The sequence below is a fragment of the Danio rerio genome, chromosome 15 (assembly GCF_049306965.1).
Source record: "Danio rerio strain Tuebingen ecotype United States chromosome 15, GRCz12tu, whole genome shotgun sequence".
Taxonomy (NCBI): domain Eukaryota; kingdom Metazoa; phylum Chordata; class Actinopteri; order Cypriniformes; family Danionidae; genus Danio; species Danio rerio.
In genome coordinates this window covers 34,387,974-34,405,461 of record NC_133190.1, presented here as the reverse complement: position 1 = coordinate 34,405,461, position 17,488 = coordinate 34,387,974, and the positions used below count along the sequence as shown (strand labels likewise).

General features: G+C 40.5%; 1 protein-coding gene across 3 annotated transcripts in view; it reads right to left on the bottom strand.

Annotated features, from left to right (window-relative positions):
• frya (furry homolog a (Drosophila)) overlaps positions 1-17,488 on the bottom strand; it is a 132,409-nt gene extending 114,921 nt beyond the window's left edge. For all 3 annotated transcript variants that reach the window (XM_068213764.1, XM_073923799.1, XM_073923803.1), the window contains exon 1: positions 17,386-17,488. The gene's annotated coding sequence lies outside the window, so the exon portion shown is untranslated. The remainder of the gene's footprint in view (positions 1-17,385) is intronic.

Sequence of the window (17,488 nt, the reverse complement as noted above, 5' to 3'; positions counted from 1 at the left end):
CACTGCGTTACATGTCTGGGGGTCCAGCATGTTAATGCGCTGCTTGCGGGCAGTTCATGTCGTCATTGCGATGCCATGACTGTTGCGCAAGATCGCGGTTAGCCTTTGCAAAAGGGTGAACCACCCCAGTTGTCCCCTGCTCTGCAGCGGGCACTCGGGCAGATCTGAGGGTTTCAGCGAGAGATAATCCGTCGCCCACGGGCCCGCGGACCTCCCGCTCCTCTAAGCGCTCCATCCAAGCTTCGGGCGGGGGAAGCGATCCGTCTAACAGATGGTAGCCCTTACGCCCGATGACACCGGAGACCAGATGTCCACCGCGGCATCGGAGGGTGGGCTTTCATTGTCCGATGATGATCCAGACCCGCTCGCCCCCTTCGGGCTGGTGAGCGCTGTCACTACGGATCCTGAAACGGACATGTTAGCCGTGCTTTCCCGGGCTGCTTCGGCCGTGGGTTGGAGATGGTTTATCCCCCAGCTCCGCGGCCGGACCGACTAGAGGGGCGTTCCCTTCTTCCCGGAGGTGCACAGTAGGCTCACGCGGTCTTGTAAAGCACTTTTTTCTGCTCGTGCTGCGTGTTCCTCCACCCTAACCACTCTTGACGGTGAAACAGCCAGGGGGTATGTGGCGATTCCTCAGGTTGAGTGCGCGATGGCGGTAAATCCGCGCGGCGCCTCTTCTTGGCGGGGTCCGCCTCGTCTCCCATCCAAAGCCTGTAAGTTATCTACCTCCCTCGGAGCTAGAGCTTACATAGCCGCGGGCCAGGCTGCTTCCGCCTTGCATGCGATAGCCACCTACCAGCGCTACCAAGCGCAGGCGCTGGCCGAGCTGCACGAGGGTGGGTCCAACCCAGGCTTACGAGCTTCGCACCGCCGCCGACTTAGCTCTTCGGACTACTGAGTCCGCTGCGTGTGCGTTGGGGAGGACGATGTCCACATTAGTGGTCCAGGAGCGCCACCCCTGGCTGATATGCGCAAAGTCGACAAAGTCCGCTTTCTTGACTTCCCCATATCCCCAGCCAGGTTCGGCGACACTGTCTGTGAATTCACCCAGGAATTCAAGGCGGTGAGAGAGCAGTTGGTAGGTGATGTTTTATCGGCGGTCCGTAGCCCGCTCCGCCCGCCGTGCCATTCATACCTGCTCCTCGCCGAAGGCGCCCGCCTACGAGAGCTGCTCCGCCCCCGCACACGCCTCAGGCGAAGCGAGCGCGTCGGGCACCTCGGAAGCAGGCAGCCCCCCTGCCCAGAACGCCGCTAAGTCCGGCAACGGACCGCGAAGCGCCCCTGGGACAGGCCATCTGGAGAAGAGGAAACTTGCTCTTTCCCAGCTGGAGGGCGGGGCCCCATTTCCAAAGGCACTTTTTACTGCCATGAAAACATTATGAAAGGGCACTTTTCACTTCCCCAGATGTGACAGCCCGAAATCTGCCAGTCTGGGACGCTATGCTTTCTAGCTTGCAGATTCGGTGCGTTTCGCCAGTGGCTCACGAGCGCTGGGAGGACGGTCTCCTTTCTCCCACCCCTCGAGCCTCTCCTCCGGAGCTCGGGTTTGGAGTGAGAGCAAATATCTCACCTCCAGCTTTTCCGTGGGACCCGCGAGCTTCCCGGATCCCCTGTCTTGCGAGAGGAGAATGCTGTCCTACTGGCGAAGGATGCAATCGAGCAGCTCCCTCCAGCCGAGATGGAGAGTGGGTTTTATAGCCCACGCTTCATCGTGCCCAAAAAGAGCGGTGGGTCACGGCCAATCCTAGATCTGCGCGTTTTGAACCGCTGCCTGCACAAGCTGCCGTTCAGAATGCTCACGCAGAAGCGCATCCTCCGGTGCGTTCGTCCTCTGGGTTGGTCTGCAGCATTAGACCTGATGGACGCGTATTTCCATGTCTCCACTCTTCCTCGCCACCGACAGTTTCTGCGGTTTGCGTTTGAAGGTCGAGCTTGGCAATACAAAGCCCTCCCCTTCGGGCTCTCTCTGTCTCCGCGGGTCCTCACCAAGCCCGCGGAGGGTGCCTCAGCGCCCCTTCGGCTCGCGGGCATCTGCATACTCAATTTCTTTACGACTGGCTGATTTTTGCCCTCTCTCGGAGCAGTTGATTATGCACAGAGACAAAGTGCTCTGGCACTTCCACCTGTGGGGGTTTCAGGTCAACCGAGAAAAGAGCAAACTCGCCCCCGTGCAGAGGATCTCTTCTCTCGGGCTGGAGCTGGACTCGGTCACCATGGCAGCGCGCCTCTCCGGAGAGCGCGCTCAGCTGATGCTGTACTGTCTGAGAGAGCTCGACAGTAAAATAGTGGTCCCACTGATACTATTTCAGAGGCTCCTGGGGCATATGGCATCCGCAGCCGCTTCATGCCGCTCGGATTATTCTATATGAGACCACTTCAGCACTGGCTTCACGATCGAGTCCCCAGACGCGCATGGCACGCGCGCGCACACCGAGTCTCTGTTACTGCGCTGTGTCGCCACGCCCTCAGCCCTTGGAGCGACCCCTCGTTCCTACAGGCCTGGGTGTCTCTAGAACAGGCGTCCAGTCTTGTTGTCGTTTCAGCAGACACTTCCAACACGGGCTGGGGGGCTGTGCGTTGCGGGCATGCGGCTGCGGACCTGTGGAAAGGTACCCAGTTGCATTGGCATATCGCCTGGAGCTGTTGGCAGTGTTCCTCGCTCTCCACCGTTTTTTTCCGGTGCTGGAGCGGCAACACGTGCTGGTCAGGACGGACAGTACGGCGGTGGTGGCGTATATCAGCCGTATAGGGGGTATGCGCTCTCGCCGCATGTCTCAGCTCGCCCGCCGTCTGCTCCTCTGGAGTCATCCGCGGCTGAAATCGCTGCACACCATTCATATTAAGGCAAGCTCAACCGTGCAGCCGATGCGCTCTCACGGCAGCCTTGCGTCCTGGAGAATGGAGACTCCACCCCGAGTCTGTTCAGCTGATATGGGCGCGATTCGGGGAAGCCCAGATCGATCTGTTGCTTCCCCCGAGATCGCTCATTGCTAGTTGTTCTTTCCCTGACCGAGTGCTCTCGGCACGGATGCACTGGCTTACAGCTGGCCTCGGGGCACGCGCAAATACGCGTTTCCCCCAGTGAGCCTGCTCGCGCAGTTACTGTGCAAGGTCAGGAAGAGGACGAGGAACAGGTTGCTGGTTGCGCCCCTCTGGCTCAACCGGACCTGGATGTCAGAGCTCTCCCTCGCGATAGCCCTCCCCTGGCAGTCCCTTCGAGAGAGCACCTACTCTCTCAGGGACAGGGCACCACCTGGCACCCTCGCCGATCTTTGAAGAGATTTTAGACGCGAGGAAGACTTAGGTAACCCTCCCCGAGCGCGCCTATGCCCTGACGTGGAGTCTATTCACTGAATGGTGTGTCTCTCGCTGAGAAGACCCCCGTAATTTGCCAGATCAGCGTTGTGCTTTCTTTACGCCGAGAGAAGCTGGAGAGCAGGCTGTCGCCCTCCACACTCAAGGTTACGTGGCTGCCATCTCCGCTCTCATAACGCGGTGGCTGGCAGCACCGTGGGAACGCATAACCTCATCATCCGGTTCCTCAGGGGCGTTAAGCGAATTAATCCATCCCGCCCCCTCTCATGCCCTCTTAGGATCTCGCCCTCGCTACACAAGCCGCGTCAGATCCCTTCGATCCTCGACTCAGTATCTTTCTGTCCCTGAAGACAGCTCTGCTGGTCGCGTTGATATCGATTAGAGGGTCGGGGACCCGGAGGCATTTTTCGGTCAGTGACTCGTGCCTGTAATTGGGCTGGCTTCTCTCACGTCCTGAGACCCCGCCCGCGATATGTGCCCAAGGTTCCTACCACTCCGTTTTAATACGAGGTAGTGAGCCTGCAAGCGCTGCCCTCGGAGGAGGCAGACCCAGCCCTTCTTTATTGTCCAGTTCGCGTTTTGCGTATTATCCGGACCGCACTCAGAGTTTAGATCATCTGAGCAGCTCTTCGTCTGTTATAACGGTCGGCAGCAGGGAAGTGCCGTACCGAAATAAGTTCCCACTAGATTGTGGATGCCTTCTTTCACTATTAGAGCCGAGATAAGCCGCGTCCCCCGAGAGCGCGTGCGCACTCCACTCGGAGTTTCGCATCCTCTCGAGCGCGCGCACGCGGCGCCCCTCTAACAGACTTCTGTAGAGCTGCGGGCTGGGTGACACCCAACACATTTGCAAGGTTTTACAATCTGCGAGTGGAGCCGGTTTCCTCAAGGGTATTAGGTAACCCTTGGTGATTGAGGAAACAATTCGGTAGGGTGTTGAAACACGCTTGCTGCGCCATTTTCCCTAACACGGAGATACGTGCGCCTTTTTATCTGTCAGTAAAGTTCCCCGTCAGGTGAGCCCTGCAGATTCCTCCGTGGCCCCCAGCACTGACTCAGCGGAGGAGTCACTTGCTGGCCCACTACGTTGTAGGTCTGCCCGCTGGTCAGCCCGCGTTTTGGGTAAAGGTGCCTGCTATGCGTGATCCCCACTAGGCGATCCCATATGCTTATTCCGCCACGGTTAAGTCCCCCCCCTGGGCGGACCCGTGTCTTCCCTCCCCGCTAACCACTCTTTTGCTATGCGTACTCCCCCTTTTTAGGGCTAGTCCATATGTAAATTCTGCCATCTATCCCCCCTTGGGTAACGGATGGCCTCCGCAGCGTCCTCCCTATCGGGATTGCACGCTTCCCAACGTACTGTCGTATTTTCCTAGAATTATCTAGATGCTCACGACTTCCCAAAAAATATATCTAAATCCGTAAAACTTCTGTTGAAGTAGGATAAATTAGGGCCAGGGACACGTTGGAGGACCGCGCCCCCCATGATGCGGGTGCGTCACGCTTGCTTGACTATCTCCTCATCGGGGGTGTTGGTAAGGTGCAGTCATTATGGCGCTTTCAATGGGCTCCCAATGCGTGGATTTTACAAATCAAATCCACTTATAGTGCTGAAGTTCCCCCCGAAGGGGAACGTTCGAGGTTACTAAAGTAACCCTTCGTTCCCCGAGGAGGGGAACGGAAGCACTATACTCCGTCGCCATAATGACTGTCCCTTAGCTGTTGAAAGTCTCTTCAGCTTAAAAAGGATAGCGTCTGCTGGCGCCAGGTGAGCTTATATACTCAGTTGATTGCTTATGCCGCTCACCTGCGCAGGCTTGCGCTGCCAATTCATTCTTAATTGGCCCGTTCAATACTCTTTCAGACGAGTAGCTTCTGAACCGAACCTCCCAATGCGTGGATTTTACAAATCAAATCCACTTATAGTGCTTCCGTTCCCCTCCTCGGGGAACGAAGGGTTACTTTAGTAACCTCGAACGATCTTTATAGTATTAATAAACATCTCAGTTCCAAAAAATGTGAATATTCTGAATATTTGTTCATGTGTCAGTTTAAACCAGGGTTAAGAATCATTATAATCAAATATATAAAATTTATATAGGGGAATTTTTTTATCAAAATATTAATTTCTATTTTGTCTGAAACATATTCAGTAGGCCCACACTGAATCCATATTCCATATTTACTCAGTTTTTAAATTCATTTTACTAATATTAACAACGGATAACCGAGCAACGGATCAATCAAAAGGTCAACGAAGAGGGAGGAGTGGTATAATTTTGTATTCAATAAAATACAATTGTATATTCATATAAAATGCATGATAAACATTTTTTTCAACCAAAAATATGCATTTATTTTGTTTAATATGTATAATAACACACATAATTTCAAAAATAGTTTTGCCACAATGGCGCCCCCCCCCCCCCATGTGTGGCGCCCCTATGCGCCGCATACACTGCATACCCCCTTTTTGCGCCACTGCTGAAACCGATTGAGGAAACCGATTGCAACAAACCATTTGAGTTAAAAAAAACTAATCCTAATGAGTACTGTGAACTTAATCTATTTGAGTAAATGAAGCAATCTGAGCACAGTAAAACTCAATAAATGAAGAGAACTCAAACTATTTGAGGAAGCCAATTGCTACAAACCATTTTAGTTAAAAAACAAATCTACTTGAGTACTGTGATCTTACTACATTTCAGTTGAAGTAATGAGGTATTTAATGAACTCATTACCTTTAACACTGAGTTCAAAACTATTTTCAAATGTGTAGAATTGACATTCAGTTAATTTTGAGTTAACTACACTCAGTTTATTTGATAAAGTTGACTGTTTTACAGTGTAGTATAACATTTACTAATGTATTACTTAAATTAATGGTTAACAAGAACTAACAATGAACAACATTTTCAATAATAACAATAGTAAAGATAAATAAACACTGTAATACATGTATGGTTCATTGTTTAATAGAACTTTACTGTAAAGTGTTACCTGTTGTTTGAATGAAATTATTCACATGTGGTTTGTTGTTATAAAAGGGACAGTTCACCCAAAAATGCAATCTCTGCCATTATTTACTCACTAGTAACTTTACTGAAAAAAAAAAAATCAAAGATGATTCCTTGGATTTACATTTTTTTTAAGTTAAGTGGTTGTAAACCATTAATTTTTGTTGAATTTAAACAAACAAATTAAGTTGAACATTACTAAATTTAATTTATTTGTTTAAATTCAACACATATAAATTGTTTGCAATAATTTTGCAGACATCATTTCAGTGTAGGCAGTAAAAAGCTGTGTTGGTTTACTTAAAGTGAGTAAACCCGTTGCCTGAAAGGCGATAAGTTGACTTTATTTATAAAAGTAAGTACACCCACTGTAACTTTTAAGTTGGTTAATTTTTTACAAACATGTTAATAGCTCAGTTATTTAATAATTATATATTACAATTATACATAATAATAATTTTATAATTTTAATAATAATGTTTGTAAAACAACAAGTTTGCTTACACGTCATGGTGGCGCAGTGGGTAGCATGACCGCCTCACAGCGAGAAGGTTGCTGCTTCAAGTCCCGGCTGGGTCTGTTGGTATTTCTAAGTGGAGTTTGCATGTTCTCCCTGTGTTCATGTGGGTTTCCTCTGGGTGCTCCCGTTTCCCCCACAGTCTAAAGACATGTGGTACAGGTGAATTGAATAAGCTAAATTGGCAATTGTGCATAGGTGTTTCCCAGTGTTGGGTTGTGCCTGGAAGGGCATCCGCTGCGTAAAAAATATATGCAGTTGACGGTTCTGTCCGCTGTGGTGACCACTGATTAATAAAGGGACTAAGCTGTAAAGTCAATGAATGAATGAATGAATGAAGTTTGCTTACTTTTTTATATCAAGTAATTGCTTTTAAACTGGTTTGAGATGTTTTTGTTGTGTTGAACTACAAAGAAGATATTGTGAAAAATGTTGGAATCCTGTAACCATTGAAATCATGTGAAAAACAAATCCTATGGAGTTCAATGGTTAGAGGGTTTCTAGCTTTATTTAAAATATCTTATTTTGTCCAACACAACAAAGAAAAACCCAAACATAAGAAAACCTCAAACTGTTTACACTGTCTGTGAATTAGAATCGATAAAACACCTGTTTTTTGAATGCACAACGTACATATACCCAAATGTTTTGATTAGATGTTGAATATCTTATATTTGAATTTACAAAATAAATAAAAAATCAGTTTTCCTGTAAAGATTTTTTATAATTCTAAAACTCTGGAGCAAAAACTTATGTTTAACTTAAAAACTCTCAAAACTTTAACTCTCAAAAACTTAAAATTTAATGTTTATATCCGAAAGTACCATGTACACAAACAAAAATAGTCCAATGATAAACCTAACATTTATTTGTTTAAAACTGATCTTATACAGTATATCGAAACCCTAAAAAACATTTTTAAAAAAGGTATAAGGATGTATGCGATTTTGGAATCATTCATTCATTCATTTTCTTGTCGGCTTAGTCCCTTTTTTAATCCGGGGTCGCCACAACGGAATGAACCGCCAACTTATCCAGCAAGTTTTTATGCACAGGATGCCCTTCCAGCCGCAACCCATCTCTGGGAAACATCCACACACACACTCATACACTATGGACAATTTAGCGTACCCAATTCACCTGTAACACATGTCTTTGGACTGTGGGGGAAACCGGAGCACCCGGAGGACATGCAAACTCCACACAGAAACACCAACTGAGCCGAGGTTCAAACCAGCGACCTTCTTGCTGTGAGGTCACAGCACTACCCACTGCCTCGCCCATTTTGGAATCATTTTCTTCTAATTTCTTGTCATTTATATATCGCCTATAATATTATTTATTTTTTTGTTTTTATTCTCTATTGTTATGTTCCTTTAATGTAAAAAAAATTGTTAGTATTGTATTTCTCAATTTTGTATGCTATTGTTCTTGTTATGCAATAAAAAAATAAAAAACACTGTTTACACTGTTAAAAACCCTAGGTTCCACACAATTCTTCCATTCAAACACAATCGATTAAGTTAACTTAATAATTTTTTTACAAATTGAACATAAAACAATTAAGTTATCTCGCAAAAAAAAAGAAAAAAAAAGAAGTGTATTGTTTCAACTTATTCTAAAAAAGTAGTTTATACAACAAGCAAAAGTCATATTTGAGTGTAGGAAACACTTAAAGGTAAGTAAATAGTGAGTAAATTTTCATTTTTGTGTGAACTATCCCTTTAAGTAACAGTTGAGAAATGCTCAATCCAGAGTATGCAATGGGAATTGTTGCATCATGTGTAAAACCCCGTAGAGACTTAATGAGAAACGCCTGTTAAAAAAGTGCACCCTTACCTTCTGACGCTCATTTGTGTTTAGGAATAGAAACAGAAATGGTCCACACCTCATGAGGGATTTTTTCCACTGTTACCCTACATGAGGAATACAAGCCCACTGTGTGTTCACTTATAGGCGTTTTCTGTATTAAAAGGACCAACATGTACACTGAAGAATAGATATACTGTGTGCCACAAAAAAGAAAAATACAATTAGTGTTTTTTTTTTTTTTTTTCTTGAATCTGGGTTAGTCACACCCTGTAATACTGCGTAATGCTTAGTTAATAAAACTGGTTCCATTAGAATTTAAAGTGAATAAAATGGGGAAAAGAGATCCGTTTGTGTACACAATTAAATTAGGTGGTAAAAAAGCTGGAGTTTTTGGTAAAAAAGTAGAGCAGTTTTGAGAATAAACTTCATATATTTTGTTTAAAGTAAAATAAAAAATAAAAAACCTTGCAGTTTTCTTTCTTAAAGATGTCCAATTTTGCACAAACTATGACATATTTCAAATGTTTAGGATGTAAGATTTGAAAATATTTATATTTTTTTGAGTAGGGCTGCACAATATACCACTTTAAGATCGATATCGCTCAATCACAACTAATGCAGTTTTGAGTCTGGATTATAAGTCATCATTTCACAAGTGTTTTTGAGGCCTATGACTGTGATGGGTTTTAAAATCATTCAGACATAAGAAAATGTATCGTTTTTAGCGTTGAAAAATTAATAACAATTCATTTTATTGAACAGTTTATAAAACGAAGACTATGCAGTATTATTTTATATTTGATTATTCAATTACTGTATACCTGAATATATTCTGACTCTTCAAAAAACAATACAACACTGCTTATTTAATAAGCATATTTTTCTTTATTGAATTTATACATGCTTGTAGACTTTATGCAGATTCACTCCCCTATAGAACCATCTAAAATTATAGATTCTTTACAAACATTTATTCAGCTCATCTAGTAAAATGATTTATTAATTTCGCAATACATATAGCAAAATAAAAAAAAACACAATGTGTATTTTTTCCAATATCATGCAGCTCTATTTTGAGTCTCTTCTGCTCACAGAAGCAACAATTATTTAATGGAAAATTGGGGGAAATATTAATAAAATAAAAAATATATTATTACAATCAAATATTTGCTTTTTATATATTTTTAATATATATTAAATTGTAGTTTATTCTTAGAAAAAAATCATAATATATAACATCCATCAGAAATCCTTCTAAAATGCAGATTTGGTCATCAAAGCATGACTTATTATCATTTATTAAATATTATTTTTGTGGAAATAGACGATTTTGAAAATAAAATCATTTAATTTATATAGAATTTATATTTTACATCATAAATAGCTTTATGACACATCCATGAAACAATATGAAAATTTTAAATAATATAAAAATCACAATAGTAATGCATACTTTGTTAAAAAAAAGAAAAGAAACACATCGATGGATTATTTGGGCATCGATGGATTTGCTCTTCAGTGTTTGGACTTTCAGTAGTGAAAATTAAACCACACTGAACTGAACTGAGCTAAACTGAACTCTGGAAACTGGACTGACACAGTTTCAATTTATTAGAACTTCTTTAAGCTGCTTTGACACAATCTACATTGTGAAAGCGCAATTGGAATAAAAAATTAATTGAATTGGATTTATAAAAATAAAATTGTGAAATATTAAATTGTTTTAACTTCAAAACAAATGTTTTAATCTGAGATTTAATATAAAAATGTATTTTAACATAAATTTCATCAAGTTTAAAAAACGCATTGGCTAAAATGGTGCAACTGCGCTCTCTAGAGTTACACGTGTAAACAAGCATAAGCAAGACTGGCACAATCGGCCACATACTATTTTTGTAGGTTTACAGAAAATCAGTAAAATCCAAAAGAATAGACATTTACATTGCTGATAGTAACACCTCATGCTGAACATCGACTTACAAATAAAGTGTTTCCTTTCAAAGCTAAACAACATAATGTCACACTCATGATAAACTTACTACCCACAAAACATGCTCTCAAAAAAAAGTCTCTAGACTCGGTTTTAAGTCAAAAGCAGTTTCTCAAGCTCCTGAAATGCAGAGCAGATCTCTGTGGGGAGACAGAAGTAGGCAAGAGTTTGGCGGAGGACGCCAGCAGCACCTCCGGGCACTGGGAGAATACAGCAAGCTGTTGCCATGGCGAGGGACATCTGAATTTGCATACGCAGAGAAGGGCCTGGTGAATTATTGATGAACGCCTATTATTAGAATAAACTCATTTAAAGTTAATTGTGCCGGGATGAGTCTTTATCTGTAAATTCTACAGAAACCAAGGAAGCAAAAATAAGCAAGAGTGACAAACATCTGCCGCCCTGCAAATAATCCACCCGATGCATTCAGCTGGATGAGAGTGTACTCTCTCTGTTGACCCACTTAACACATAATTTCTCAATCATTTGCAAGAGCAAACACTTTAGCATGTGTAAGTACTGGGTTTAAAGTGCTTAATTCAATACAACCTCTAGACGATCAATACTCCAAATTCTTTTTTGGGGAAAAGTGACAATAAGATGCCAGTAAGAGGGTAATGCAGGAGGCATTTTAAACAGTTTGAAAGTAGAACACTGTGCCAGCCGATAGTTTGATGCCTGGAGATATCATGTGACTCATCAAAGAAGCTCTTTCAACCTGATCCACTGAACGTTCAGTCTTAGTCCTTCAGCTGCCATCTGGAGTGCTGAGACTGAGACTCCATCCGCATATACATGCTCTCCATCACAACACACAAATCCAAACGTGACGCTCAACTATATACTTATACTGTTTTATAATTGGTCATTGTTTTAAGATGTCATTTATAAAAGTTTCATTATAAGAACTTAAAAGATTTATTGGCTGTCTCTATTATACTGTCTGGTCTGAGGCTCTATAGGTTGATAGCAGATTCAAAAGGTTAGTTTGACCCAAAAAATATTTTTTTTTCCACCATTTCCTTACACCCAACACTGGAAAAAATGGTTCATCGTATTTACTACATTTTTTAAGGTAATCAGTTGCAAACAATTGATATGGGCTGAATTTAAACAAGTTGAGCAGTACTAAATTAAATTTGTTTAAATTCAGCCTATAAACATTGTTTGCGACCACTTCCCTTAAAAAATAAATTTAATCAACCATTTTTTCCCTATTGAAAACAAAACAAGGTGTTGGAAATCGGCAAGTTGAAATCTAGAATGAATAAAATGTACTATGAAAGTCGATGGCCTCTGCTTTCCAACATACTTTAACACATCTACTTTTGTGTTCAAAGGAAAGGATCTTAAGCAGGTTTGGAACATGCGGAGGATGAGTAGATGATGACAGTTTTTTCATTTTTGGGTGGACTGTGCCTTTAAGGACCAGCTTCTACAACAGAACCCCTGTTTTACCAAACTCTTAAAGTATTTTAAGTATTTATATTATATATTAAGTTTTTATCGTTTTCATAGTTTTTACTGGTTAAAATCCTTTAGCTTTTTTGTGTTTATTGGTTATTTAAATTTTATTCATTTCAATTGAGTTTTAGTACTTTATTGATATATTCATACATTTATTTATTCATTCATTTTCCTTTAGCTTAGTCCCTTTATTCATCAGGGGTTGCCACAGCAGAATGTACCTCCAACTTATTCAGCATATGTTTTACACAGCGGATGACCTTCCAGCTGCAACACACTCACTCTCATTCACCCACAACAACACGAGGAGAACATGCAAACTCAAAAATGCCAAGTGACCCAGTTCACAAGTTTGAAAGCTGGTTTTTACCACATTTTTAATCTCATAATTGTTATTTTCTCGCACTTGTGAATTTACACCTCACAGTTTGAACTATACTTCTCAAAACTGTGTGACTATATCTTGCAATTACTATAAATGCACAATTTTGACTTTGAATAATAGTGAATTACGTCTCACAATATTGCAAAAGAACTGCAATATATACTGTAAACTCTGGCAAGAAATCTTATGTGAACTCCTTATTGTAGGCAATAAAGACTCAATTCTCAGAAAATAATAAGGAAAAGTAAGCTGAGGGACAACTGTGAGAAATAAACCCAGAATTCAGACTTTTTCCATTTTCAGTTCAGACTATTTTCCCAGAATTGTGAGGGTAAAAAATAAGTTTATATCTCAAATTCTGCCTTTTATTAAAATGGATTAATCATCCACAATTTAATAACCATCAAGTGCTTCCATACCCTTATGAATTTCCTTCTTCCCTTCAGCGCAAAAGAAGATGTTTTCAAAAAGATGTTAGAAACCTGTAAGCATTTACTTCCATAGTAAGAAAAACAAATATTATGGAAGTCAATGATTACAGGTTTCCAGTATTTCAAACTAACTTCTTTCATGCTTAACAATGTAAAAAAAAAACTCAAACAAATTTTTCACAACCAAGCAAGCATTTTTTTAAAAGATGTCTAATTGGGCGGCGCAGTAAGTAATGCTGTCGCCTCACAGCAAGAAGGTCGCTGGTTCGAGCCTTGGCTGGGTCAGGTTGCGTATCTGTGTGGAGTTTGCATGTTCTTCCTGCGTTCACGTGGGTTTCCTCCAGGTGCTCGGGTTTCCCCCACAGTCCAAAGACACTTGGTACAGGTGAATTGTGTAGGCTAAATTGTCCATAGTGAATGAGTGTGTATGGATGTTTCCCAGAGATGGGTTGCAGCTGGAAGGGCATCCGCTGTGTAAAACATTTGCTGGATAAGTTGGTGGTTCATTCCGCTGTGGCAACCTCAGATTAATAAAGGGACTAAGCCGAAAAGAAAATGATTGAATGAAGATGTGTCAAACAGATGTCTAAACATAGTCGTCTTGACTAAAACAAGACTAAATTTGGGCTGTCAGTGAAAATCTGATAGACGTTTTAGAATATTTATCCTATTGACACCTAGACTACTCATCAAATAAACAGAAATTAATGACTACACATATAAAGTCTAATTTGTCTTTTTTATGAGTCTATTTTTGGCCTATTCTTAGATGTCTATAAGATCTTAACAAGTTTAGCCTGTTTTTAGCCAAGCTGTCTACATTTAAATGTCTATTAAACACAAAATTGTTTGCTGGGAAGTGAAGGTTTAGTAAATGATAACAGAGTTTTCAATTTTGTGTGAACTTTCCCTTTTTATCTGAGGAAAAAGTGTCAATTTTACATGTTTTATTTAAGTGTTTTTTTTATACATTTAACACTAAACCATTACTAAATATAATGATTTAAATATTTAAACATATGTATGACACAATAATATATAGTCATACTGATTATAATAGATAATCTGACACCAATACAGCAAGTGAAATGAGGTTGAGGTGATGCCAATGGCCGAGGCCAGCATTCACTGTATGAAAGTACTGGTTCTTTCCGCTCCACTGATAATGGGGTCTTTCAGGCTATCAAGGTCTTCACCCTGCACCTGTCCCTCGGCTGTTAACAAACAGAGGCGCAGCTAAAGTCCAACAGCCAACCAGATGGCTCAAAAAACACAAATGGGTGGAGCTTACAGCTCATCAACCAATGACACGGCATAAATCCGCCGCCACTGACACCAGTCATGCTGCTCGTATCTGGTTACAGACAGGTGATTCTGTCCTTTTTTTTGTGCAAGGCATCGATACGTACACAAATGCTCATTGTTCAGCCTTCAAGATGGGAAGAGGAAATCAGCCGCTGGCTCAGGTTCAACAATCAAGCATTTGACACTCACAAAAGAAGGACTGTGTCTCAAGTGACACATGAAGACGTTGGTGTTTCAATGTCCCTGGGCCATGGCTTTTGTCTAAACGGCTACGCTCATGCCAAGCCATGACTGGAAAGCAAGCGAACAAGATACAGGCTAATTAAACAATGTATACACACGCCAATGTTGGTGAAATACATGTTGGTGGATGAACACTTACAAGGAGGAAACATGACCATGTAAATGATACCAGATCATAAAGCTCTCGCACACCTACTCATATATTTATAGTAGCGTTCTAAAACCAGCACGGTTGCCTGAGAAACAAGATTCAGTAGGATGTTCTTCAGAGAAATGTTCTCTCAGAATGATTGAATATACTCTTGAATGACAGCTGAAGGGATTGTATCACTTAATGTCAAAAAGGTCAACTCACATTGTTTCTGATAGCTTCATGTGTATTTGAATCCCAAAACTGATTTCACCAAGTAGGATATGTTCCTGGATTAACATCAATGTTAATCCTGGAACAACATTCCAATCAGCCAATCAGAATTAAGGGATACGTTTATCGTTTATGTTAAGTTTAGGCTTACTGTTCTACATGATTGTTATCCAACTATTTTTCTCCTCTGATTTTGGGAATTATTTACAGTTATGGTTGGGTTTAGTGGTAGGGAATAGGTATGGATTACATTTTCAAACAAAAATGATGTTTCAGGGTGAACATAGATGTTAATCCAGGATCGCATCGTACTTGGCAAAATCAAGATGTGCGTATTTAAATCATCATCATAAAAAAACTGATGTCAACATTGCAGTTCCTCAACATACACTGCTTTCTGGATTATTCTAGGTCATCATCATAACCTAAAATTATTATACATTTTTATATAAATTTATATTCATATCTACACTTCATCACATGTGCATTTTAAACATGGGAAATCATTGTGTATGGATGGAAGCTTATAAAGAATACATTTAACTAAAGATAATTAAAAAAAATAAAGATTGGCAGTCATTCTAGCATCACAGACTATTTTATATAGACCATTTCACTGTGGTCAAGCCATTGGCCCATGAACATTTCCTGCTTGTTGTCAAACTATTTCATAACTGTAACAAGCGTCAATTTAATCATAATTTTATGTTAAATCAGCTATCATAACAGTATTTATCAATATGTGACTTTTTTTTAATTCTCTGAAGCTATGGAAATTAAAAATGCAAAACAGAAAATACATTGGAACCATTGTGTTTGTTTACATCCCTCAAAATGGTCTATGAAGAGAGAATAAAATTCGGCAAGTATGTTATAACAAACAACATACCAGTTGGATGATATTTTTAGTATTAATTCTATGCGTACAAATGTAACATTGTTTAGCACGATTGTTAAATAAATAAAAAACTGTCATGATATTTGTAATTGTTTATTTATATGTGCCGCATTGTCAATTTGTCATCTTTTCATTCAAAACCTGTAATCGATCTAATTTTTCCAGATCAGTTTTTTTCAATTACTTTCCCTATCATGTGACACCGATCTGTTAGGCCTTTATGTTTATACTTAAACTAGGACGATGGACACGTTCTTAAATAGTAATTCGCACTACATAGACGATTATTGGAAGCTGCGCCAGAGATGCCTTGAGACGGCATATTTTCCATTACATTAAAATTATTATTTTCACTCTTCGTTTATAAGAAAAAAACGACTGTTGGTTTTAGGCAATATATGTTTTCATTTCAGTTGGCGTTCAAGAAATACTCATAAATGGTAGATAGTGTGTTTCCATCAATTATTTTAAAATCAAGTAATGCACCCTTCATTCTGAAATCTCTTGCTTGTAATATGTGAGCATATTTACTGTACAAAACGTGTCCCTGAACTATGAGGGCAAAAGAATAAAATAAAATAATAAATTGTTCATTAATCATAATCAAGCCAAAATGTTCAATTAATCAAGATTTAGATTTTAGGGCAAATCCCCCAGCCCTAATAATAATAATTATTAGCTTCGCTTACTGTCAGTGATCCTCAAAAACTACATTTTGAGTAGCTTTTAAAAATACAGCAGACACCAAACTTGTATCTAAAGTATATATTTATATAATTTACCATTTAAAATATACAGTATTACTATAATTACTATAATAATGATATTTTTATTTATTTATTTATCATATTTTAAGTTCCCTCCAAGCATATTTTTTTAACACTGTTAAGATTATTCTAGGCTTAAATTTAAACTATTAGTAATATTTCACATTCAGCAGTGGTTCATACGCATATCTATCATTTATAAATAATAAAAAGCCTCAATTTCAGGGTTTACACAAGGAAAACAGCACTTTAACAAAGATATTTTTAAAAATAGTTTTACATAAGGTCTGGCAGTCCCTCTAGCTAGCAGCATGGGCTCATTTACATAAAAGAACGCCTACATACAGAATGGCTCTATATAATGTTTAACCATTTATTTAACCAGAACTAGTGAAAGATGGTACTGTATATCAAAATAATCAACGTCTGTTCATCTTCCTCTTTAAAAAATGATTAAAATTCAAACTTATAATACTTTAAAGAAACACATGTAGTCCAAGACACCTTCAGATAACGGTTTGGTGAATTACAGTATGCAAACTACAAGTATAGAATAGCAATTAAAACGTTTATAAAGGCAGTTCTTCTCAAAAGTGTTAAATAATGAGCTAATATTGTAAATACGTCAGTGTTTGATGCGCGAGAAATTATCCCGAAATAAACACATGCGCAACACTTCCCTCGACCACAATACAGCCTTATAAACTTCTGTATAAGACTTTAAAGCATATACAAACAATATAAGAGGCTGTAGTTGAGTAAATGTGAAGGATAATGTTCGAGTGATGAATATTTTATACAAAGTGTGGATTTACAGAGCTGACAGATTAAACCGCTCAAGATGTCAGTGGCAAATGAAAGCGAAAAGACGTACCTGAGAGGAAACGACTTTTTTTCTGACTATTGCTCCATCCCAAAGTTGCTGCGGCAGCGGTGAATTCTCGCACTTGCCTCGAGGTATGCAGAGCCTCTACCTC